Consider the following 25,125-nt stretch of genomic DNA (forward strand, 5'->3'; position numbering starts at 1 on the left):
ATTTATGTATATTTTGAAACAGCATGTAGATATAATACTGACCTGATATGTACCTACATTGTGTAATTTATATTGTGTTTTAATCCTTTGTACTAGTAGTATTTAAATAAAAAATAAGAAGTAGGCATTACATTCAAGTTAGAATTGAGAAATTCTTCCAATATGATTTGAAAATTATTTTGAATATCTTTAAAGACATTATTGAAAAATGATATTAAATGTTTAGATTACCATTTATTGTTCAGGGTACTATGGGAAACCATATTTTATGGCCATTTTAAATACTCAGTAGTTCTTCACTTTAGCAAAATGTCATTTAATAAAAATAAATAAATAAGCATACCAGATTAAGGTCTTGAAATGAAAAGACAAGAGAAGGCAACACAATGCAGGACAACACACACACACACACAGAGAGCCTATGGATTAAGTAGTGATTCTCAACCATATTTACAGGGAGTTAGAATATTCCCAAAAACTTTAATCAAAGCTTTAAACCTTTCTGTAACTAATAAACATAATAGCAAAATGTCTGTGAAATATAAAACATCCTTGGGAAAAGTGGCATCTTTAGATTTTATCATGATGGCACCATGGTTATCTCTTAACCCAGAGTGATTGATGGGGCTTAAGATATGAAAGTTAACAGATAACAGATAATCAGAGTTGGAAGGGACCTTGTAGGTCATCTAATCCAACCCCCTGCTCAAGCAGGAGACCCTACACCATTTCTGACAGATGGGAGTCCAATCTCTTCTTGAAAGTCTCAAGTGATGGAACTGCTACAACTTCTGAGGGCAAGCTATTCCACTGGTTGATTGTTCTCACTGTCAGAAAGTTTCTCCTTATTTCCAGGTTAAATATCTCCTTGCTCAGTTTCCACCCATTATTCCTTATCTGGTATTCGGGTGCTTTAGAAAATGGCTTGACCCCTCCTCTGCAGCCCCTCAAATATTGGAACACTACTATCATGTCTCCCCTGGTCCTTCTCTTCAGTAGACTAGCCATGCCCAGTTCCAGTAACCATTCTTCATATGTTTTAGTCCCCAGTCCCCTAATCATCCTGCTTATTCTTCTCTATACTTTTTTTAGAGTCTCAATATCTTTTTTATACTGTGGTGACCAAAACTGGATGCAGTATTCTAGGTGTGGTCTTACTAAGGCTTTACAGAGTGGTATTAGTACCTCACTTGGTCTTGATTGTATCCATCTGTTAATGCAACTTAAGATTGCATTAGCATTTTTGGTTGCTGCTGCACACTGCTGGCTCATATTTAGCTGATTGTCCACTAAGACTCCAAGATCCCTCTCACAGTTACTGCTATTGAGCCTGGTTTCACCTAGTCTATATGTGTACTTTTGGTTTTTCTTGCCTAAGTGTAGGACTTTATTTTTCTCTGCATTGAATTTCATTTTGTTAGGTATGGCCTAGTGTTCTAGTCTGTCAAGATTCATCTTCTTGGGTGTTAGCTATTCCTGCTATCTTAGTATCATCTGCAATTTTGGTAAGTTCCCCTTCTATTCACTCATCTATGTCGTTAATGAAGATATTGAAGAGTACTGGGCCTAAGATGGAACCTTGTGGCACCCCACTACTTACTTCCCTCCATATAGACTTAGACCCATTAAGGACTACTCATTGAGTACGGTTTGTCAGCTGAAAGAGTCTAGAACAATTTAAAGTGGGATATGAATTACTAATAGCCTTTTTGTGCTACCCCATGATTGGAGAAAAGAGCTAGTTTTGAAGCATGATGCCTTTTCTTATACAGGACCCAGTTTTTGAAATGCCTTGCCTGAACTTGGATATTTTGAATTGGCATTTTCAAATATAATTACTGAGATTTTCTAAATGCTGGATTCAGAATCAGTGCTAGGTATAGATCAAAAGGAAAACAACTGGGCTTTTATTTCACCTTTAGGAAAATTCTTCCATCCATAAAGGCACCACTGGTTCAACTTCTCTCAAGTAATTTCTACTTTCTCTAGGATCAGCAAAATTAACAGATCCTGTTGCTAAACTTTTTATTCCCTTCCATCTGCCACCTGTCTATCTGTCTCTCTTTTCCTCTTTTCCATTTTGAACTAGATGAACACTCAAAGGAAGAGACAGCAGGAAACTATTTATATCAATCCTCCTTCACATATATATTCAGAACACATGACTTGCAGTTTCTATCCAGAATGAATTCTAAGCTGGACAAAACTCCTATTGGGAAGGAAAGAGTAAAGTATAAATTGGTTAGCTTTTAAAAATAAAACCTAATACTATTTATTTATTTCATTTTCAAATTTATATAGCCACCCATCTCATAAGAACTGACTTTGGGCAGCATACAATAATCCATATATAATAAAAAGTGGACAGTAGACTATAAAAAGTAGACTATAAAAAGTGATATAATGAAAAGCTACCTCATCAATAGATACCACAGTGCACTAATCAAGTATCAATGCAGTGATAGATGCTTTCACTGCCTACCATTGTCAGCTACTGCTACCATTTCTGGCTTTTACAAGCTGTCATGGCAATATGCTCATCACTCCCAAGGGTCTGCTGAATCATGGCACTGCTGGTGTAATTTCATCTGATTCCCTGATGAATATATTTGCAATATATAACTTTGATGGTTTTATAGAAGACTCTGTTCTTCAATCTTCTTAACAATGATAGCAATAGTTATCTTTTATATCAAAACTTGTGATGGAAATGGTGAGCGAAGGAGTCTTTAACTGATTAACAGAATCAATTGTCAGTGATCATTACAATTAGATCACCACTGGTTACCTTGGTCACAGGACCTTGAATGGGGTGATCCTAGGGTGAAAAATCTTCATTTTACTACTTGTTCTATCTTCTCTCTCTCTCTCTCTCTCTCTCTCTCTCTCTCTCTCTCTCTCTCTCTCTCTCTCTCCTTCCTTCCTTCCTTCCTTCCTTCCTTCCTTCCTTCCTTCCTTCCTTCCTTCCGCAGTTGTATGTCAATAACAGCCATTTTCCAGTACAAGCATAATAATTGTTGTCTTTTGTGAAAAACAGTTGGCTTCTTATGGTTCTTTCACTCTTAAACCTTGAGAAACAACAACATCATATTCAAGAAATTGTATCATTATTCACTTCAGCTGCCCTATCTTTGAACCAAAAAATAATAATGATCTGCCTATATAAAATTGCTTTGAAAATCCCTCAGGATATGACCAATTTCACTGCAAATTTCATAATGTTCTCCCAAGTGTTTTTCCCATGTTAGCTAATGAGAAGTTTTGCTTTGTTTTAGTCTAGGAAGCAAGGCAGGAATCAACATAATAACCCAGGAAAATTCTATAACCTAGTTCTCTGAATTGATCAAATGGTGTCTGAAGTCTGAATTTTACCAAACTGCTACTCCTAATGCAGAATTGGTCAATTAAGAAGCTACAATGTCACTTACATTCTAATTTTACCTGGCCTACCACGATACCTCCCAGTGATCAGCCTATTGTGGGAAAAGGTGTGGTGCCCAGAATTCTGCTGTGTATCCCATTAGCAGCTTCCAATTAAGCAGCAGGGGAAAAGTCCAACTTACAGTTCAGTCTCCTATTTTCTGCTGGTCAGATTATAGAACAGAGATAATGACACATGTTTGGAGGGTGCTGTGTCTGAATATGTGAAGAAATCAATCCTAAAATTATCATACCCCCCACTCTGTCTCATCTTTCAGTCGTGGCCAAGACCTCTGTCACTGCTAGGATGTGCCTCCAGATGTCTTTGATATCTTTCAAAGGAAAACATGTTTTTCTAGGGGAAAATATGCCTATTACCACAACAGGATTACAGAAGGGGCAATGGGATTTCCACTTTCCATTTGTAACAATCTGGTTCTTTGGGGGTTTGCCACAACAGTTGTAGTAGCACCCTGCTAACTGCAAGGCAGTTTTGTGGCAATTTACATGGCAACACATCTGTTTTTACATGAGGGATATTTTCCTCTCTGCTTTTCAACAACCCTTTGGAATTTTCTGCATTTTGTGTACCTTCATTTTTGAACAGCTTTACTTGGGGCTGTCAAAATAATGTACAGGGGTTCGAAAAGGAGTTCAAAGGGACATGTTAACATAGCCTATATTGATAGCTTACAGAATTACAGAATTCTAGAATAGTTTGGGATGTCTGAGCTTCATTGAAGCCATAGTGGCAATCAAATATATGACATGGTGGTATTCTAATATTTGAGTGGCTGCCATAAAGAAGAGGGCAAGTTATTCTCCAAAGCATCAGAGGGCAGGACAAGAAGCAATGGATGGAAATTAAACAAGGAAAGGAGCAACCTGGAATTAAGGAGAAACTTCCGAACAGTGAGAACAATTAACCAGTGGAATGTCTTGCCTTCAGAAGTTGTAGGTGCTTCGTCACTGGAGGTTTTTAAGAAGAGACTGGACTGTCTGAAATGATATAGGATCTCCTGCTTGAACAGGAGGCTGGACTAGAAAGCCTTCAGGGTCCCTTCCAGCCCTATTCTATGTTATGTTAAATGTAATGAGCTTTTATGACTTCATGGAATAATAAGACTTCCTATGAACCCTATGACAATTCTTCAAAACCTACAAAAATGACCGATGCACAGTTATGATCACTTGGAAACTTCTCTTTTAAGTAGCTGACAATAAACATGGTACATGATGGAAACAAATTAGCAAACTTTGAAACCTCTGCCAATGAGAATTTGGAAGGACGATCCTGGTCATCCGAAGATGATATTTACAGGATATAAGCATGCTGTCTCACTTGGCTGAATGTTTTCTATTGGCCATTCAAGAAAAACTAGTAAATTCTAGAATTAAACTCACCAATCCAAATGCTATTTAATTAATTCAGACTAGAAACTGTACATTTATTTCCCTTCATTTGTTTAAAAGAGTTGCTTAATGTTTCCTAAGAAAAAGAGGGCCTCAGGTTAAATATTTCCCCTCCATATATATATATATATATGGCCTTCAGCTTTGTTCAGGTATTTTCCCACGTCATAGTAGTGGTGCTTTTAAAGTTGTAGCAACGTTTCAGCAGAATCTCATCTGCCATCATCAGGCTTTTGTATTGTGTTTGTCTGTTAGTCAGACTTTTACAGTTGTTTCAGTTTTAAATTTGGGGCTAGCCTACTGCTGTGCCAGAATGGTTTTTTCTTCATCAAGATTGGTCGGGAGTCTTCGTCTGAGTCAGAGAAGCCATAGAGATTGAAAAAAGACCTGAAAGCATGAATAGAAGAGATGATTCCACCAGACTGTCAATTATTTGGAAGCCTGCACTCACAAACAAAAAAATTTCCACACCACTAACCAGGCAAATACCTGGGCAAAAACAGATCCCCCCTGATACCTCCAGCTCAAACACACCCCAACCAGGCACCCAGATGAAACCTAGCTTCCTAACAAATGATAGCCGTCCATTTACTCGGAGCCAAGCTGCACTAAAAGCCTCCAATACAGGAACACAATGTTGCCAGCCAATCAAGACACAAAAAATCCACAAAACAGACAGAAGATATTAGAAACACCAACGAAGCAGAACACAGCAAACTCCAAGACCAATAAACACAGACCAAGACTCCCAATCAATCAGGATGAAGAAAAAACCATTTCGGCACAGCGGTAGGCTAGCCCCAAATTTAAAACTGAAACAACTGTAAAAGTCTGACTCACAGACGAACACAATACAGAAGCCTGATGATGGCAGATGAGATTCTGCCGAAAGTTGCTTCTCCAACCATTTCCCATTCTTTCATAATGTCTCTTCTACCCAATTCTAGTGAACTTCCTAAACAACCCTCCCTTCTGTCTCTGTTCCTCAAGTGTGTTGAGCTGGCAGGGTGTGGCAGATACCTGAACATAGTATGAAGCATGAGAACATGCCAGGACTGGACTTTTTGCAGTACATTTGGTTTAGGGCAGCTGGGGGAGGGAGAAGGGAGGCTGGCATTTCATGATTTCCATCACAAATAGCTTGAAAAAAAGAGGGAAAGGGTGTGTATTGGTCTGTGTGACTGGAAACCAGCTGTGCAAAAGGAAGCATCTCTGCACCTTTGATTCCTGGCCTTCTCTAATCTGGCTTTTCATTTTCGGCACTGCTACAACAAACAGCTGTTCTGGAGGAGCACAATTCCCCTGCTCCCCCCCTCCTCACTTCAAGGTATGCCACTCTCCCTAAGGAGGTTCTTGTTGCTGTTGGTAACGCCCGGTGGGTTTGGTGCGGCTAGGATATTTCTGCCTGGGTGTGCACGTGTGAAATGAAATGCCTTCTTTTATAGAATATTCCCCAATTCTCGATTGAGAAAGATGCGGCCCGTGTGTGACTTTTCTCTCCCTCCCCTACGCTGTTGGTTCTGCCTCTTGTTTGCCAATCACACACCCCACACCCCCTCCACCACCACCCCAAAAAAAACCTCTAGCCTCAAATCTCTTATCCCCTCTCTGGGTCTTAACCCTTCGGAGTTCAGAAAATGGTCGTTAGGAAGGAGGAGAACCAGAGAGAATTGGGAAGGTTTCTCTCCCTCTCCTTTGATTCTTGGGGAACCTTGGAAGGAGATCCTAGCTGGGTGTTTCTGATCCGGTAGGTAGGTAAGTAGGTAGGTAGGTAGGTAGGTAGGTAGGTAAGCGTGTATGTGTGTGTACGTCTCAGCCTCTCGCTTTCTCCCCGTTGCATTTTTCTTTGAGAAAGCAACCACTCTGCGTGTGTGTGTGTGTGTGTATGCGCGCGCGCGCGCGTGTATAAAGAGATTGACACCTGGATGAATTGGAAAGTCGGCAGGATATAAAGCCCTCTTCTCTCCACCCACCCATCGCTAGCCCGCGCGTCTACAGCTCTCAGGTGTCCTCCAGCTTCTAACCGGGGAAGAGCCTCCGAAGCGGCTCAGGCCAGGTCAGCCTGGGGGCTTAACAGACAAGTCGCCCGGGTCTGGAGGGGGATACGCCCCCACCAGCCCTTCTCCAATTTCCAGGTAAGCGTCCGGAGACGCCCTTTTCCAGGTAGCCAGGCTTCAAGCAAGTTCCTAGTATAGCAGAAGGCCGAGGGAAGGGGAAGCGAGGGAGAATTCCCAGGGAATTCAGCTCATTCCCCGCTTTCGGTGTCTCCCTCCAACCTCGCAGAGGCGGAGGGATGGCGGCAGGGGGGAGTGGGTTGGTTGCATAGGAGGGAGGGAGAGGAGGAGGCTGTCTTCCCCCCTTCCCAGAGCACCCAGCAGCAGGCACAGCAGCAACAGCAGTTTGTGTATGTATGTGTGTGCGTGTATGCTTGCGCGCGTGCCCTGTGTAGCTGAGAAAGATTTGGGGAGGTTTAGGGGCTCGTTGCCATGACTCCCTTGAAGCTCCGCCGAAGGAGATATTGATGCCAGTCACGGAGGGACCTTCCTCTTTTCCCCAGGCTTGAGATTTTTCATCCTCTTCTCCCTCTCTCTTTCTTTCTCCTCCCTTTTGCCATCCTCTTCTATTCCTAGCTCCCTCCCCTTTCGCGGGGAAAAAAAAAAGCAAAAGTGATTAATTTAGCAAGCTGGGACGGGCCCCCGGGCGCTCTTGCCCTGAGCCGAATTCCGTTGCAAACTCCAACCGCTTCCCTGAGACACACACCACACACACACACACAGAGAGAGAGAGACAGAGAGAGAGAGAGAGAGAGAGAGACGCTGGCACCCCTCTCCCGCGCGTGCCCCTCAACCCGGCAGCGTTGCGAACAGCTCCCGTCAACACACCCCTCAAGTGGCAAGGTAAGATGGGGAAGGGGGAGGAGGCGCCCCTTTTCGCACCTGGATGGAGGTGAAATCTACAATCTAGTACAAGGAGCGTTTTGGGGTACAAGGGGGGCAGATTTGGTGGTCCCAAGGGCTGAGAGATGGGGTGAAGAGGAAAATGTAAGAAAACTGGACAGGACCTTTTCCCTAACAAAAGGCGCCTGTGTAAACTGGAGAAAAATCTAAGATTCTCCTGATAATCCACCTGCTGAGCTGGAAGGAAACCCCTGTGGACCCAACACTACCACCCCGCCCCCAGTGAGAAAGCTTCCTCGCCACAGAGCCCGTTGTTTCCTCCCTATCGCAGCTCCCGATCCTTCTGAGCCCCCAAAAGTAGCGAGGGAACTCGCTTCCCCTCACCCCAACCGTGCATGGGAATGCGCTTGGGAATCTTTTGTGGTGATGGGGTGTGTGTGTGTGGTGTTTCCCCGCGCGCGACCGAAGGGATCCACGAGAGAGCAACAGCAAAACAATATACGCCAGTTCGGATGTTAGGGAGAGTTGACACCTTCAAATTCAAGGAGATATTGTTTGTACTTCCTTCTGCTTTAAGTTGCCGCCTATTCGAATGCTTTTTTATGATATAATCTAGCGGAGATCGGTGGATTATACGGTCTCAGAAGTGTTTGGGGAGGGAAGTGGGGGAACAAATCAGTGTGACATTGTTGTCTGGTTAAAGTTTATTTGTCACAGTCCTCTGAAAGTATTGGGTGGGTGTCTTTCTGAGCATGAGGAATTACAAGGAACTAGTGTGAGTCTTTGAGGAGAATTTGCGATGCTGAATTTGAGGATTATTGATTATCTAATCCCCCCTTCTAATAGCGTTAATTGTTAGTTTGGATTTATTGAAGTTTACAAAAATTGAATTTGATTTCTAATGGAGAAAAGGGCTTACTTATGATTTTAAAACCCACGTTTTATTATAGATGGATAAATGATGAATTGTAGAAAAACAAATATCAATTATTTAAGAACATGCAATTTGGAATAAATGAAGGGTAAATTAGATGCTGTGTTATGGAACTGGCATGAATAAGGGACATACCAAATTCCCATTAATGTTGAGGTAAAAGTAGTTTAAAGCATATCATGATCACAACACAAATTTAAATAGTTCCTCCTAGATGTCTATGGAGATTCTCAGTCAACCTGATCATGGTTGTCCCAAAGGTAAGTTTTCAAAAGACAACTGGTCTTTCTTGCTTATTTCTTGAAAATGTTTCACTTCTCATCCAAGAAGCTTCTTCAGTTCTACTTCAGTTAGAACTGAAAAAGCTTCTTGGATGAGAAGTGAAATGTCTTCCAGGGGGAAAAATAAGAAAACCCAGTTGCCTTTTGGAAAAGCACCTTTGGGATAGTTCCTCCCAATTGTTTCTTTCTTCCTATCTCCCTATTTCATATCAAGGTAGTAAAGGCATAAAGAGTTATCATAATCTCACAGAACTACTCAATGTCCCCAAAACACCTAACTGACTCTTAATGGGGTAGCACATTGATGTTCAAAAGTAGGCTTTTTAAACCTTATAGGTTATAAACATTTTAAAGGGAAAATGGGATCATGCATTTAAATGAATTAAATATGATCTATGTCACAGAATTGAACTCCATCAGACTACATCTAAATTAAGATTGACTTCAATGGGATTTAAATCTGACAGTATGAAAACAAATGCCCCATTGATGTCCAAATAACAAAATGCAACTATTCAGTCTTCATATAACTAATCAGAACCTGCCACTGAATCTGTGATAACAAAGTAGGTAAAGGACTTGGACAGAATGGATTTGGTTATAAAATATAAACTTCATCAGAATAGAACTATTATTTATAAAATAATTGAATTTGGAGAAAATTGTTAATAAAACTTGATGTGTTGCATTAGATTCAAATGCAGTATATAACATTTGCATTGGAATGAATGCCTTCCTTTTTAAATTTCATGCATTAGGATTGGTTCTGAAACTATCTTCTAATTGATGATGCACATCTGTGTGTGTTCAGTCTTCAAAAAGGTTAGAACAGATGTATATGTGCATGCAATATCTCTGTCAGAGCCGAGGGGATTTTCAATAATTACCCTGGAGTGTTCCTAGCTGTGCATTTGACTTTTAACATTTTTAGTTGTGCTCTCTATTCCCATTCTTCCCCTCCTCCTCTTTTAATATTTATCAAGCAGTGGCCCTTTTGCTGATTTTTATTTTAAAACTGAGGATTGCCCCTTGGGCAATCAGGTTTCAATATGGACTTAAGCCCAATGCACCTCCCTTCCCTTCCCCTCTCCCTCTATCTATCTATCTATCTATCTATCTATCTATCTATCTATCTATCTATCTATCTATCTATCTATCTATCTATCTATCTATCTATCTCAGAGGTGGCATTCATCAGGTTCTGACCAGTTCTGGAGAACCGGTAGCAGAAATTTTGAGTAGTTCAGAGAACCAGCAAATTCCACCTCTGACTGGAGATTTTACAGTATCCTTCCCCTCCACGCCCACAGAACCAGTAGTAAAAAAAATTGAATCCCACCACTGTTATCTATCTATCTATCATCTACCTATCCCAAGAAAATTCTTGGAAGCCTGTTATATCTGCCTGTTATATTCTGTTCCACATGAGTTCATTTTTCTGGTATCCCATTCCAGTTAAGCCAAGTTCATAGGCCTTTATGCTGGTTCAAACTGTCCTCATTTCCAGCAGTGCTACATTAGTCTCTTGGGGTGATTTTTAAATATTCTTATGGTTGATATCTACAACATGCAATACACTCCCTCCCCTTACTCTAATGTTCGCCTGTTAGCATCAGATATTCTCTCCTCCCACAAATCGGTTTCCTATAGGGTAAACTAAAGGCAAACATCTTTTAAATCTTATAAGGCATGATAGGGTATTTTTGGGGTGTGTGTTTATGTAGAACCTTGGTGGCATAGTGGTTAGAGTGCTGTACTGCAGGCCACTTCTCCTGACTATCGGCTGCCTGCAATTTGGCAGTTCAAATCCCACAGGCTCAAGGTTGACTCAGCCTTCCATCCTTCTGAAGTGGGTAAAATGAGGACCCAGATTGTTGGGGACAATATGCTAACTCTGTAAACGGCTTAGAGAGGGCTGTAGAGCGGTATATAAGTCTAAGTGCTGTTGCTATGTATTTTGACATGCATGAATCTTCCAGAGCCTTCCCAAATAGATAGTTATTAAATCTTGGATTATTATTTTTTAAAAATAGGCTTCAGTATTTGGAAAAAAGAAAGAAGTGGCAGAGGAGGGGAGAGAGGATATGAATTCTTAGAATATGATAATTTCTGCTCAATGGCCTCATTAAAAATTATGGGGTGAATGGATCTATTTTGGATGGAAGAATGTAAATTTTAAATGTTAATGGAAAGTGAAATATTCAGATATTAGCCTTGGATTGTTTCCCACAAAGGTATCTTTGTGTTTTGAATGTGTGTGCTTATTAATACTTTGGGTCTCACAATTACAAATACACAGATGTACCATGAGTCTTGATGGAGCGTTTACACTCTCCAGAGGCAGATGAATGGAGCATGTGGAAGATTCCCTTTATAACAGAGGCTGTCAGAGTGATCTGTAAATGCTGTTAAATTAAATAAAGGGATAAATATTGATAAGAGAAAAAATTGTACATCTGTTCACCATTCTATACAGCATCCATTCAATGTTCCAGGCTTTCAACAGACTCCTTAGCATCTGTTATGGAGAAGGCTCCACTAAAATTACTAATGGCATTCAATCTCCAGACCCTTTATTATCTTTTAGTGACTTCATTTGGATGTTAACCACCAAAGCTATCCCTAAAATAAAATTGTAATAATGTCCAGGATGCTGAGCAACAGTACCCAGCATTTCTGAGTACATTATAGGAGCAGGATTGCTGCAAATCGGTGCCAATAAATCCCATAGCAGCCAAATATTCCAGAAAAAATACCATGATGGATTGTATCAAATTTGCTGGGAAGTGTGTAGCAAAACTAAGCAGGATGGAATATTAATTAATCAATTAATCAGAATAGAGCTGGAAGGGACCTTGGAGGTCTTATAGTCCAGCCCCCTGCTCAAGCAGGAGAAACTATACCATCTCAGACTGTCCAGTCTCTTCTTAAAAACATCCAGTGCCCATGATTTCTAAAGGCCAGCTGTTCCACTGGTTAAATGTTCTCACTGTTAGGAAGTTTCTCTTTAATTCCAGGTTGCTTCTCTCCTTGATTAGTTTCCATCCATTGGATCTTGCCTTCTGGTGCTTTGTGGCAGCTCCCCAAATCCTGGAATACTGCTATTGTGTCATCCCTAGTCCTTCTTTATACTTTATCTGTTTTTTTGCAGCACAGATCATTGACTACAGTAACCAAGATGGTTTTACATTGCAATGTATGTGTAAATAATCTTCACCCGTAGAGTACTGAAATTGGATTTCCAACATTAACCCCAGGATCTTGCTTAAAAATGCTCCTAGTAAAGTTGCTTAGACATTACTCTTGTCTGCCACTGACCCAGACATTGCCCCTCTGGCAGTTTTTACTAAGCAGGATGAACTGAGCAAAGATCTAGCAAACAAGTGTATGTTCTCATCCCTCCAAACAACTTGTCCAATACTCCACCTCAGGGTGAACAAAATGAAACTCATCCATCAAAACTGGGCAAGCGTCTCCCTCAGTCACCTCACTAGAATCCACTCTCAATGTAGAACTGTCAAAATGAATGAAAGTAATTTTAGCAGAAAAAATTGTTTATAGACTCATCCCACTGGGTTGCCTAACTGAGGGATCCAGTGAGCATAATCTCTTTCCTTCTCAAAACAACTCATACAGACATATCTGTGATGGGGGGAGGGGGAAAAAATCTGGTTGTCATCCTGAAATATATGGGAATATGGGAAAAGTATAGGAGTTGTAGTTCAACAGAGGTCTACAGAACATTAGTCTGGAACCTTTGTATATGTGTGCACATGTACATATACGTACAATATACCCATACACTAACAGCATCATTGCAGTAAGAACATATGGTGATAAGCTTCCTCCATTGCAGTGGTGGGATTCAAAAAAAATTATTACCGGTGGCTTGGTGGGCGTGGCAGGGGAAGGATACTGCAAAATCCCCATTCCTTCCCCACCCCACTAACCTGCTCTCCAGCTCTGTTCTCCTGTGCAGGGCAACAAAACAAGATCCAGCCAATCATCTGGGACTTGGGAGGCAGAGAATAGATGGGGGCAGGGCCAGTCAGAGGTGGTATTTGCCAGTTCTCCAAACTACTCAAAATTTCTGCTACCAGTTCTCCAGAACTGGTCAGAACCTGCTGAATACCACCTCTGTTCCATTGTTATAAAAGATTATTTATAAACTGTATTTGAAGCAACAGAGACAAAGAGGAATCTGTAGCCACTACCAATGTAAACATTCATCTTCTCAGAACTATTTATGAGCTCTAAAATTCACCTTTGAAAAGCACTGAAATATTTTTAGCATTCATCATCTTGAAATAGCATGGTCAGTTTGGAAGAAAAATGTTTTGGCTTACTTGTGTGTGTATTTACAAATACTCAGTAACATATATAGGCTTCATTTTTCAAATAATAACCTTTGACTGTTGCTGATTGCAGTTACACAATAACAGCGTATTTACATGGCTTGTTGTAAAAGGTCTCATTTTTCTATCTGGTTTGCCCCAAATGGGATAGCTTAGGTAAATAGAATAAGGATGACTTTTGCTGCTATTTGCTGCTATCACTTTCTCTTTGCCATCCAGCCAGGGAGATAGAAGCAGGACTAAAATATCCAAATGTCTCCCCTCTTTGTGTGTGTGTGTGTGCGTGTGTGTGTGTGTAAATAAAAACAAAGAATTTAGGCAAGGCTCTGAACACATCCAAACTGAAACTCAAATTCTATTGCACTCTAGCACATGGGTGTCAAACTTGATTTCATTGAGGGCCGCATCAGGATTGAGTTTGACCTCAGGGGGAAGGGCTGGGGGGGGGGCGTTGCCAGGGTGGGTGTGGTCAGCTTGACAACACTTGTGTCAGGGCACCGGTGGTGGCTCTGCCAGTGAAAATGGAGCTCATGTGGCCCTCCCAACCTCCATTTTCTCTGGCAGAGGCACTGCTGGCCAGTCCTTCACTGTTTCCAGGGTGGCCCCCCAGGCCAGATCTAAGCACCCTGTGGGCTGGATTCAGCCCATGGGCTTTGAGTTTGACACCCCTGCTCTAGCTGATTATTTGTAGCTCCTAGAAATTTGTATGTAATTAAGGTGCTGCTACCTAGCCTTTTACTTGGGAGCTCACTACAAAGCAAAGTGAATCATAATACCAAAGAACATTACATTGTTGGGTGGGTTCTGTTTATCTTATTACAAAATTGGCTTTAGCTAATGTAAATATCAATCATACTAGATAGAACAGACCAGGAAATCAAGTTATCAAAAAGTTAGAACTACCTTTTTCCAATTGGCTATAATAACAGAATCAGTCAAGTTTGATTAAGCTGTACGTCCCTCCCTCCCTCCCCATCTCACTCTTACTTCTATACCCCAGAGCAAGAGTGTCAAACTTGCGTCATTGTGGCGGGATCAGGTGACGTATCACGATTGTTTCCCCCTTCGCTAAACCGGGCATGGGCATGGCCAGCATGTGACACATCTGGCCTGTGGGCTACAAGTTTGACAGCCCTGACCCAGAGAATCAGGAAGGTATCTATCTGAATTATTTCTGATTACTATCCTGTCTCTCAGGGCTTAAAAAAAGTTGCAGTCCTCTATGCCCAGGTAACAGTATATTTGTGTATATTTCCTTACTCTCCACAGTAAGTAAAAAAGAATAAAATAGAAATTATTTTATGTTTCACTCAGATTTAGTTCTATCATGTAGACATTTCAATGCAGTTCAACTTCCTTAGGAGTAAGACATTTATCACCCCGTAAATTCCATAAATCCAGTATAAATTCAATTACCTCTGTCCAGCTCAAAGCTTTGCATCCCCATAGCTCTTCAACAGCTACTGTTTCATTGCCTCACATATTAGCAATGCAAAAAAGGCACCCAAACATTTAAGAATTGGAGAGAGACATAATAGGACCAACAACTACAAGAGAATTCTTAAGAAAGGCTTAAATGTCACACCAGTCCAGATGAATATTAGCTTCTATTCCATCTGTAGAGTAGGAGTGTTAAAATAGTAAAACAATAGAATAAAATTGAGAGTAGCCTTTCAGAGTGAGATGGGCAACATATAAATTTTAAAAAATAAATAAAATTAAAAAAAACTAAAATAACAAATACAGTAGCAAAAACATAATAAAAACCATGGACAGAAATTTGAATTTGTGAATTTGTGAAGTTTTTACAGCTATTCCTAAAACTCAACAAGGTGAGGAATAAATTGATCTCTGACAGTGAGCTGTTCCAAATGAGGTCCTTGCTCAAGCAGGAGATCCTATATCATTTCAGACAAATGGCTATCCAAATTCTTCTTAAGAATCTCCAATGATGAAGCACCCACAACTTCTGAATCCAAGTCTTATGAAAAGACTTAACTCATTGGAATCTAGATTACACTCCTTTATGAGGTGGGACCCAGGGGAAGTTTTCTTAAGAGTTGGCTCCTATAAATATACAGGTCCCAAGGCATGTAGTGATTATAACAATGATAGTTTGAATAGCCCTTGATTTCTCTCAGTATTTTTTTGTATCTGCTGTACAGAAACCAAAGCTCAGAAAAACATATCCAGGCAGAGGGTGAATCCCAGCACTTTCAGTTAGTGAGAAGCTACTTACAGGATTCTCACTGGCAATGTTTGTCCAAAGCATTGGACTCTGAAATGGTCAGCCACATTTTACTCGCAACATTTTTAATAGACTGTAGTCATGTGCAATACAAACCCATAAGACTGAATTAATTGAATATATCACAATAAGCTGAATTATTGTGTGGATAACTACCTCCTACAGATTTGGCCACTGAAGTGTCAAAATCAGGGGTTTTCCCCTCAATTCTAAAAGTTTCAAATTTAAGATATTTTTCACAAGTTTCATTACCAAGCCACATATCTTCCTGACACTAGGCTAGTGTATCTGATTTTTGTTTCCTAAATTATTATAATTTCATTTTCATTTATTTATAATAAATAAATATAATTTATTTCTGTTACTTTAAATCATTCTCTCTAATCTCAAAACATTGTTTTCAATATTATTTCTTTCCACTAATGTTGTGTTATCTGTAAATCAGATAAACATTACTTCCATCTTTTTATCAATGTCATTAATGAAAATGTAATGCACAGAAATCAGGACTAAATTTTCTACCATATTAAAGTTTGATTATGAATGACTATATAGGTCTATTCTATATTTCATTACCATCAAGAAATAATCACTGGCATATGTCATAATAGGTTGAAAATAAAATCGAGTTATTAAACATGTGATGCATCTTCTGATTAAGTAGTTTGCATTAAGCTGAAAGGAATTCAATTATTATGGACATTTAGAATGTGTACTTTTATAATTAAACTGAATTAGTAAAAGCATGAAAGCCTAACTATATATTCCAGAAGTCCCCAAGATAAATATTCTATAAATAATACATTATTTGCAAGCATTGTATGTTTATTTAGCAGTTTGAATTGCAGCCATTTTGTTTGCTATTGAAATGTTGAATGAATCAGCTGCCATTGGCTGGCAGGGAGAAATAAAAACCTAGTTATAAGGAGAATCAAGGACCTTGTGAATAATTTGCATAATGATTCCTTCTTTTTCTTCTATCCTTCTGTCCTGCCATCCCTCTCCTCCATGGGGCAGGACACACTATAACAAAGTAGCACTAATTGCTCTTGTTTATATCACATATGTTACATTGGTGTAATTAACTGTTGCTTTTTCTATTAGCATTGTTTTAAAGAATAGTAGATTAATGTACCATATTCATCAAAAAGCATTTACAAAGTTTATTGAATGTGTTATTGTATACATGAAGTTTTTGAGATTTTCAAAGTAACAAAAATGTATGTGGATTTTTCTACAAGGTGCTTTAGACCTTGATATATGACTTGAATTGATCACCAAGGAGTGACACTGGAACTATTAGTTGCTAAGCAACCTGGTTAATTCTGCAATTTTGTCTTTATTTCTCTAGCAAGTAAGATTTGTGTGTGTGTGTGTGTGTGTGTGTGTGTGTGTTTTATTAAAAGAATACTTTTTATCAGAACAAAAGACTCCAGTCATAATAATAACAGCAGTGGGATGATATTACCAAAAAGATTTATGTGTCATACATCATAAGATTAAATACTTTTTGTTTCAGACCCAGAACATTCTGAATTTATTATATTTTTTTATAATTTGCCATAAGTTATAGTTTCATATCTGTTCTTTTTGTATCAGCTGCCTAGAGAAAGACGCATAATAGTGGGAGAAATAGGTCCCTATGGGGGGAATTCATCTACTTAGTGCTTGAAATGTTTTGTTCATGCTGCCTTTATGTATGAGGTCCTGTTAAGTCATGTTGAGTTACATCATGAATAAATGAAACATAGCATGGAACATGCCATTCAATGATTGCCCAGATTATAACGGCAGCTTGGCACAGCTTGAGTTCACAGGCATTGAAATCTCCACTGGATCCTCTCAACGATTGAAGCTGATTTCATCAATGGCATCCTTTGTCTTGCTTTCCCTGAAGGTGTTAATGATTAGAATTAGTGTAAAATTGCTTAACAGTAATGATATGATACAATGGTGGAATTTAAAGAAACTCTTGGGATTTTTAAACAATCTTGCAATATGATTTATTTAGAAATGGAACTACATTATGACAGTGTAAAATAATGACGCTGTACTAAATGTGAAATTAACACAGTTCTTTAGTATAGGTGATGAGCTAAATGTTTTAAATAAACATTTTAAAAGTCTACTATTTGCAGCTGGAGGACCTTCATTTTAAAACTGGCACAGTATGGCCTTAAGTAGATCAATGCTATCCAAACGTGTACCTCAAGGTCAAAAGTACAGAGGAGGTAACTACAACATGCCGCATAGTCTTTATCCCTTACATCTCAGAAGCCAAGATTATATAAAGGGATGGTAAGATCATGAAATAAGTTTATTTTCAATCATTCACTTTGTATTAAAAATGGAAAAATGGGTTGTAGAAATATTTTAAACAATGAAGGAATGATTGTAAAAATTCTGTGCAATTTGATTGCTTGAAGCAACCAGCAGGTGTAGTTCAGAGGGGGAAGTAGGGCTAACAAACCATGAGTTATATGTTTTGTGAAGAAGAGATGTAATGGGACCTTATGCTGCAAATAATACTTCTTCACAGTTCTTCAGTAATGGGATTCTTTAAAAATTATTTTTGCATTGTGAGAGAAAGGACATGATATATTTATACTGGAAATACCTTGCACACATCTGGAGTATCATTGAAAAGAGTTCTACTTATTTCTGAGTAGACATAGGATTGCAAAAGGAAAGTTTGGAGTGGAATTGATACAAGTTTTTTTTTTAATTCTGCAAAATTCCCAAAACATTTAGGCAATTCTGTTAAATGGGTGTAGCTTTAAGACAAATAAAAGAAAATTCTTGCAGTTTATTCATTTAAATTATAAAAAATTCATTTAAAGTCCATGGAACTATGTTAATCAAAAGAGTTTTGCCCTTTATCAGTGGAAATATATAAGATATTAACACTTTTGGAGGCATGTTCTACATCAGGGGTGTCAAACTCGTGGCCTGCAGGCTGGATGCGCCACATGCTGGCCATACCAACCCCTAGTTTAGCAAAGGGGAAAAAAGCTGTGATACGTCATGTGATGACATGTCATTGCAAGTTTGACACCCCTGTTCTACATTCACAAATCTCTCAATCCCACCCAAAATCATTCTAAACATGGTAAAGACTTTATTGTTTGTAACCCTTCAAGCATTGCACAAACACTTTTTCTGTCATATTTACTAGGCAGACCTCAACTTGGATTACCACATTCGTGATGTTCTATGTTTCAAGCAAGAGAGCCATAGAAACTAGCAATTGCAAATGAAACAAACAAAATGTTAAAAAGTTGTAATATTTATGTAGTTATTAACCAAGCACCTCTACATTATATTAAAGTAACCCAAATATCTTTAAAATCCCCAAGGGCATGTCACAACTTTTGAGCACCCCTAATGTTTAGAAATTGAAAGTTGAAAAATTTGACATTGTCTATGTTGCAGTATACGTCATCTATGACTCTGCAATCAGTAGAAGGAATGACCTTGAGGAAGAGAGGCAAGAGTAACTACAAAGACAATGATCAGATAAAAGAAATCCAAGTCTGCACCAGAACTGTTATCTGAGAAAGTGTCTCAGACCAAACCCTCCCCCAGTTCTCACAAAGATAAAGGGAGGGGGGAACAATTCAAACTTGCAAGATTCTGTTACTGCAACCTTATAATAAAAAGAAGTATTAGCCTGCATGACTTTGGCTTTCTAGTAAGAGCTGCCTTTGCAATTGGTGCAAGATGAGGCGGTCTGTGCACAGCACAACTATAGCAAGTTACAGGGATCCTGCAACACTTGAAATAAAAATCTATCCTGATTGCCTACTGGATTGCCTACTGGACACAAAGCTGTTGATGTTGGCTTTTAAATGTCTCAGGACCTGGTCATGTAATGGATCTGTTCTCCTACGGTCAACATGTCCAGTTATTATTATTTTGCATATGGCAATGGTACAATTAGCCAGGAGACTACAGTGTTAGTACAAAATAGTTATTTGGTTGTCAAAGAGAGGTAAGTCAATTTAGTTCACACTTACAACTATCTAGGGTGCACCACAGGGGAAGAACAAGCTCTGTACCAGAAAGATAATCAGAACCCTGTGGCATCATTCAGGACCTCCTCTCAGTTGAGCATCACTTCCAGGCCAGTCCAGCACTACCAGGGGTTCGACAGCCTGCACAAAACACCACTATGTTTCACACCAAAGTGGTACCTATTTATCTACTCACATGTAGCATGCTTTCAAACTGCTAGGTGAGCAGAAACTGAGTCAAGTGACAGGAGCTCACCTTGCAATGCAGTGCTAGGATTCGAACTGCCAGAGCAAAGACAGCAAACCAACATCTTTAAGCCACTGAGCCACCATAACATGTCCAGTTCCTGACATCAACAGGGGAGCCCTTTCTGAAGGTCACTGGAGGCTTTCTAGAAGAGACTGGACTGCCATCTGTCAGAAATGGTGTAGGGTCTCCTGCTCGGGTGGGGAATTAGTCTAGGTGTCCTACAAGATCCTTTGCAACTCTGTTAACCTGAATCTAATCTGAAGATTCCTTAATTGCCAGGTTACCTTTCCAGATTACTCTTATATAGCCTCATCCAATTTCCAAAAGGTCTGATTAGCCCCTACTTGAAAACTAGTAAAAATCCATCTGTCTTCACCTAGTTTTTACTCATTACTTGTAGTATTGATTTTAATTTTGCCCTGGCTTTCATTGTATTGTTCTTACCCTTACATTTTAAATCTGGTTTTAAATTGCTGTCGGCCATTTTTCTGGTTGTTTGAAAAGAAAAACAAGATGTAAAATTATTTCTTTAAAAAAAATAGACATCCCATATTAATTTAACAGCCTGTTTAGTCTGCATTTGTTACCATAGCAGCCAACTAAATACCAAATAGGCACCACCAAAATAGAGTTGAAAAATACTCTGATGTCCATATTCTCAATAATTGACAGTAAGAGCCATTTAACATTTGATAATATAATAAAATATATTCATGAATAGCCTCTGTAAATTTATCCAGTCCTCTTTTAAAGCCATCTAACTTTAAATTGGTTTATTGATGGCTATTGCTACATCTATAGTGGAATCATGCTTACATAACAATTTTTCCTGCCATAAATAATATGACTTTCAATAAATATGTTGGTTAGTTTTGATATAATCATTGGCAGCAATTAGTACTTCCCAAATAGCTATCATTCTCCAACCCATAGCAACCAGCCAGAGTTGTTTCTACCACTAAGCCTCACTGGCCAAATAAGTAGGGTATGCTGATGTACTTGCAGTTGCCTGCCTAACTATTGAGTCTCTGATTTCACAATCAATCTTATTCCTGAAGCCTGTTTTCTTGCAAACTGCCACTCCCAGCCTCAAACATAGACTGCATGAAATAATTTGCCAATGAGAACTTAAAAGCTAAACTATTATCACCTGGGATGAATACTTTTTAAGAGCAATGATACATAGAAATTTTTGCGATTGTGAAGTCAAAATATAACTAAGTCTAACTAACTCAGCAATATTTGCATATTGTAATGCAAATAATAGGGGAGTGTGGTAGCCTAGCGGTTAAGATGTGGTGCTTGTTGACAGAGAAGTGGGTAGTGTGAGATTCAAGGATCATGTGACATGGTGAGCTCCTTTTCTGTCCATCTCCTGCTATCCTAGCAGTTGGAAAGCATGCAGATGCAAGTAGATAAACAGGTACCACTTAGAGCAGGGGTATCAAAGTCAAGGCCCACAGGGGGCTTAGATCTGACCTATGGGGCCACTCTGGAAACAGTGAAGGACTGGCCTGTAATGCTTCTCCCAGCGAAAACGGAGCTCAGGAGGGCCTCTGCCAGGGTCTGTTTTTGACCATGATGGCCTCTTGCAGCCCTCTGCCAGCGAAAGCACAGCTCGGGGTGGTCTGAGGGAAGTCCTGCCTTAGTGCTTGACCACTACAAGTGCCCTGACATGAATGATGTTGAGCTGGTCACACCTACCTCAGCCACACACACCCTGGCCCCCTGAGGTCAAACACAACCCTGATGCAGCCCTCAATGAAATTGAATTTGACACCCCTTAGAGGGAAATAAACAGTGTTCCATGCACTCAGTGTATAATCATGATAGCCACAAGACCTACAGAAGTGTCTTCTGACAATACTATCTCCCTTGCCTACAAAACAGAGATGATGATCACCCCTAGAGTCAGTCACAAGTAGGCAGGGGAAACCTTTACCTTTTTTAAAGTGCAATATTTTTTATGTTGTCATAGGCACCATTACTACCACCACTATTACAAATAGAAGCATTTCAAGATTATGGATTTCTGTTTTAGGGAAATAACTGTTCTACCCATCAGAGTTTGAACCTGCATCTCCAATTTTAGCATGGCATTAATGAACAATTTTCCACTTTGTTTGAATTAATTTCAGCTTGTTCTCACTCATCCAATTTATTATTGGGTTTCAGCAAGAATGTACTATTGATTTGGTGCTTGGAATTTAATGGCAAGTAACAATAGAGCTGGGTGGCATCAATATAATGATGACATTCTAAATCTTTAAATGTCCTAAACAATCAGTATTGCGTGGAAGTTAAATAGTTACATAAAGGGCAAAATGGCTCATTATAAGGTACCACCAGTTAATAGATTGTGGTTGTTGAACCGTCCCCCAATGCACTTTCTAGAAATGGGCCAGCTGCAATAAACAGAATTATTGAAAATAACTGTTCAAGACAAATTGGTCAATGATATTGAAAGCAGATCTATAATTGGTATTTATCTATCTATGTATTTACTTATTGTTTTTTAAAGCTTCCTAATTGATTATTTAATTCAAATTTGCAAAACACATTGCTCAAGCCAGAAAGAGGTCATCTACCAATAAAACCAAAATTACTTTAAAATAAGTATCTTGAAAAGACATCTGAGCCTGTGGTCTAGTGTTGAAGATACCAGACTAAAAAGCAGGAGATCATGAGTTCAAGTCCCATCTTAGCCATGAAAACAGGGTGATTTGGGGCTAGTCGCCCTCTCAAGCTCAACCCACCTCACAGGGCTGCTGTTGTGGGAAAAATAGGAGGAAGGTGTGTTGGATATTGTTTGCTATCTTGAGGTATTTTAAAAAAATAAAATAAAAGCAGGTTACAAATAAATGAAAACAAACTTGTAAAGATTTGAATCTATTTAGCCAGAAATGGAACACTAGAGTTAAGTCTGTTGTTACAGTGATCTCACAATTGGCATTTAATAATTGCCTCTTTAGGCATGTCACCCCAAGGCAGCATCAAAAACCTACTTAATCAAGAAATTATGGCTGATTTGAATATGCAGAAAGGACAAGGATTGAATAGAGGAACAATTGCCCTGATTCCACCCACTGTGCCCACATACTCAAGATTTATAAGCTGAAGCCAATTCAAATTAGCAGGGCAGACAGGTCCCAGGTTTATATCACCGCAACCTATCCAACACTGGGATGCCAGTTAATTAAGATCTGATTGGTGTAATTCATTCAGATTTACATAAATATTCTTAGACTGTGCTATTGACTGTTCCACAATATAGAAAACAAGACCAGACTAGTTTGTCTGGAGACAGAAAAGTAACTACTCTTTGCTGTCTGTACTGCCATTAAATACTTAATCTGATTTCTCCTGAAATTTCCTCCATTTGTATTCAAGCTATCATTTATTAATAAATCAGGAGCTGATTTAACTCTGAAGAAGTTATGAATGGTACAAGATCTAAATTTTCCTACACGTATTTTTTTTTTAAAGCCCCTTTACCATTTTTGCAATATTTTCCTTCAGGGTGAAATATATCCTTATCCCTTTCCTGATTTTTAGATATTGCATAAGAGACTGTAAGTATTAGAGAGAAATTAAGTGTAGTGGATCAATCTCAAAAACTATTCATGCTGCATATCTAAACACCATTTGTTTCAAGAGCTCAATGAGCTGCAAGACACATGAGAAAAACAGTCATTCTATCATAGAGATTTTTTAATTAAAAAAATCATGAAACATGCACTAAAATTAGGGGATCAGCATAAAAAATACTGCTGGCGTCAGTATTTTTGTAAAAAGGTTACAACTAATAAAGTGTTGGTACATTCTCAGTTTAATCACCTGAAACCTCTTCCTGCATTTTCTATGTATCACACATGTCTCTGGCTGATTTGAATAAATGTTGCATATTTATAAAACTGAGATCCATTGAACTTCCATGCATCAGCCATATAATGCTGTCATCCAATATTAATTATTCGTGGAAAGTAATTGAAAAGTCATTCAAGAGCTCTTTTGCTTTTGCAAGCGCTGGCCACACAACAGCCTGTATCTTCCGACTTCCCCACTTGTTAAACAAGGCATTAAAAAAATCTTGAGAAATTGAGAGATTGGCAATTTTTGTGGGATATCCATGTTCAGCAAAAGAATGCCGAAATCTCATGATAAGTAATAGAATTAAATTTATGAAGTGTTTACATTTGCCATCTTGTGAAAAATGGGAGAAATTTTTAAAGCTGTTATTGTACAAGCTTGTATGAATGAATATCCATGGCATAAGGAAGTAGAGTTTGCATTAAACATTGGCAAATATGGCCCATTGAAGATGCATAAACAAAACAATACAGTAAAGTATCAGAAATATTAACAAAGTTCTTTATATTAAATTTATATTAAATATTAAAGTTCTTTTCTAGAATATAATTGAACAGTTTATTTGAGCAAAGTAGACTAAGTTAGAGAGACATATATTGCTGTGCATTTGCTTGGAAATTTATAGAAATAATTATTAGTTTTCAGTCACAAGCAATCATGTATGTACTTGATGGTAGATATGCAAGAAAGCTTGCAAAAAAAAAAAGAACAATGCAAACACGTTTGTAAACAAATTATCATTGAACAACTTTCATGATAATATTGTGAATCATCATATGTAATTCATCATCATCATCATCATCGTCATCATCATCATCATCATCATCATCGTCATCATCATCATCATCATCATCTATCCACTATCCACTAGGATGAAGGGCTCTTTCACATGTTTCCAACCATATGTGGTCCTGAGCTTTCTTTTGTCAACTGGACCTGCAATACTTGCTGATATCATTGATCTATCTTGTTTTAGGTCTCTTTCACATATATTTTTTATCAAGTGGAATCTTTTCTATGATTGCCTTGATCCACCTGCCATAAGTCTTTCTTGCTATGTGATCAGCCCATTTCTATTTCAATTCTTTTATTCTCTTGATGATATTATATACTTTTGTTTATTCTCTAATTCTTCTGCAGGTATTTCTATCTTGTCTTATAATGCTGAGTATATATCTTTCCACGGCTCTTTGCACTACTCTTAGCTTTTGTATTGATTGTGAGGTTAATATTCATGTTCATATTATGAATACAATCTTCTAAATGTAGGCTGTCCAATGATGGAACTAGAATCATGGTTCATTAAGTGAATAGTTGTTTTAATGATGATTCCTCTGAACTGAAGGAGACTGATTAAAAGCAGGATGTTAATATCTTAAGGAATTCTATCTGTATTGTGAGAGACTTAGCTGAAAATAAAGTTGTTTTGAAATAACATTACTAA

General features: G+C 38.7%; 1 protein-coding gene across 6 annotated transcripts in view; it reads left to right on the plus strand.

The window, feature by feature from the left end:
• Positions 1 to 5,999: 5,999 nt before the first annotated feature.
• The window catches only part of CHL1 (cell adhesion molecule L1 like), a 202,508-nt gene continuing 183,382 nt past the window's right edge, over positions 6,000 to 25,125 (plus strand). For 2 of the 6 annotated variants that reach the window (XM_026678954.2, XM_026678963.2), the window contains exon 1: positions 7,588 to 7,730. The gene's annotated coding sequence lies outside the window, so the exon portion shown is untranslated. Of the gene's footprint in view, positions 6,161 to 6,794; positions 6,969 to 7,587; positions 7,731 to 25,125 lie in introns of those variants that run through there. The other 4 variants (XM_087954596.1, XM_087954598.1, XM_087954597.1 and 1 more) reach the window with 4 other exon arrangements.

This window comes from Notechis scutatus, chromosome 2, assembly GCF_049901735.1.
Source record: "Notechis scutatus isolate UNSWTSFEM ecotype Mainland chromosome 2, rNotScu1.2, whole genome shotgun sequence".
Lineage (NCBI taxonomy): Eukaryota > Metazoa > Chordata > Lepidosauria > Squamata > Elapidae > Notechis > Notechis scutatus.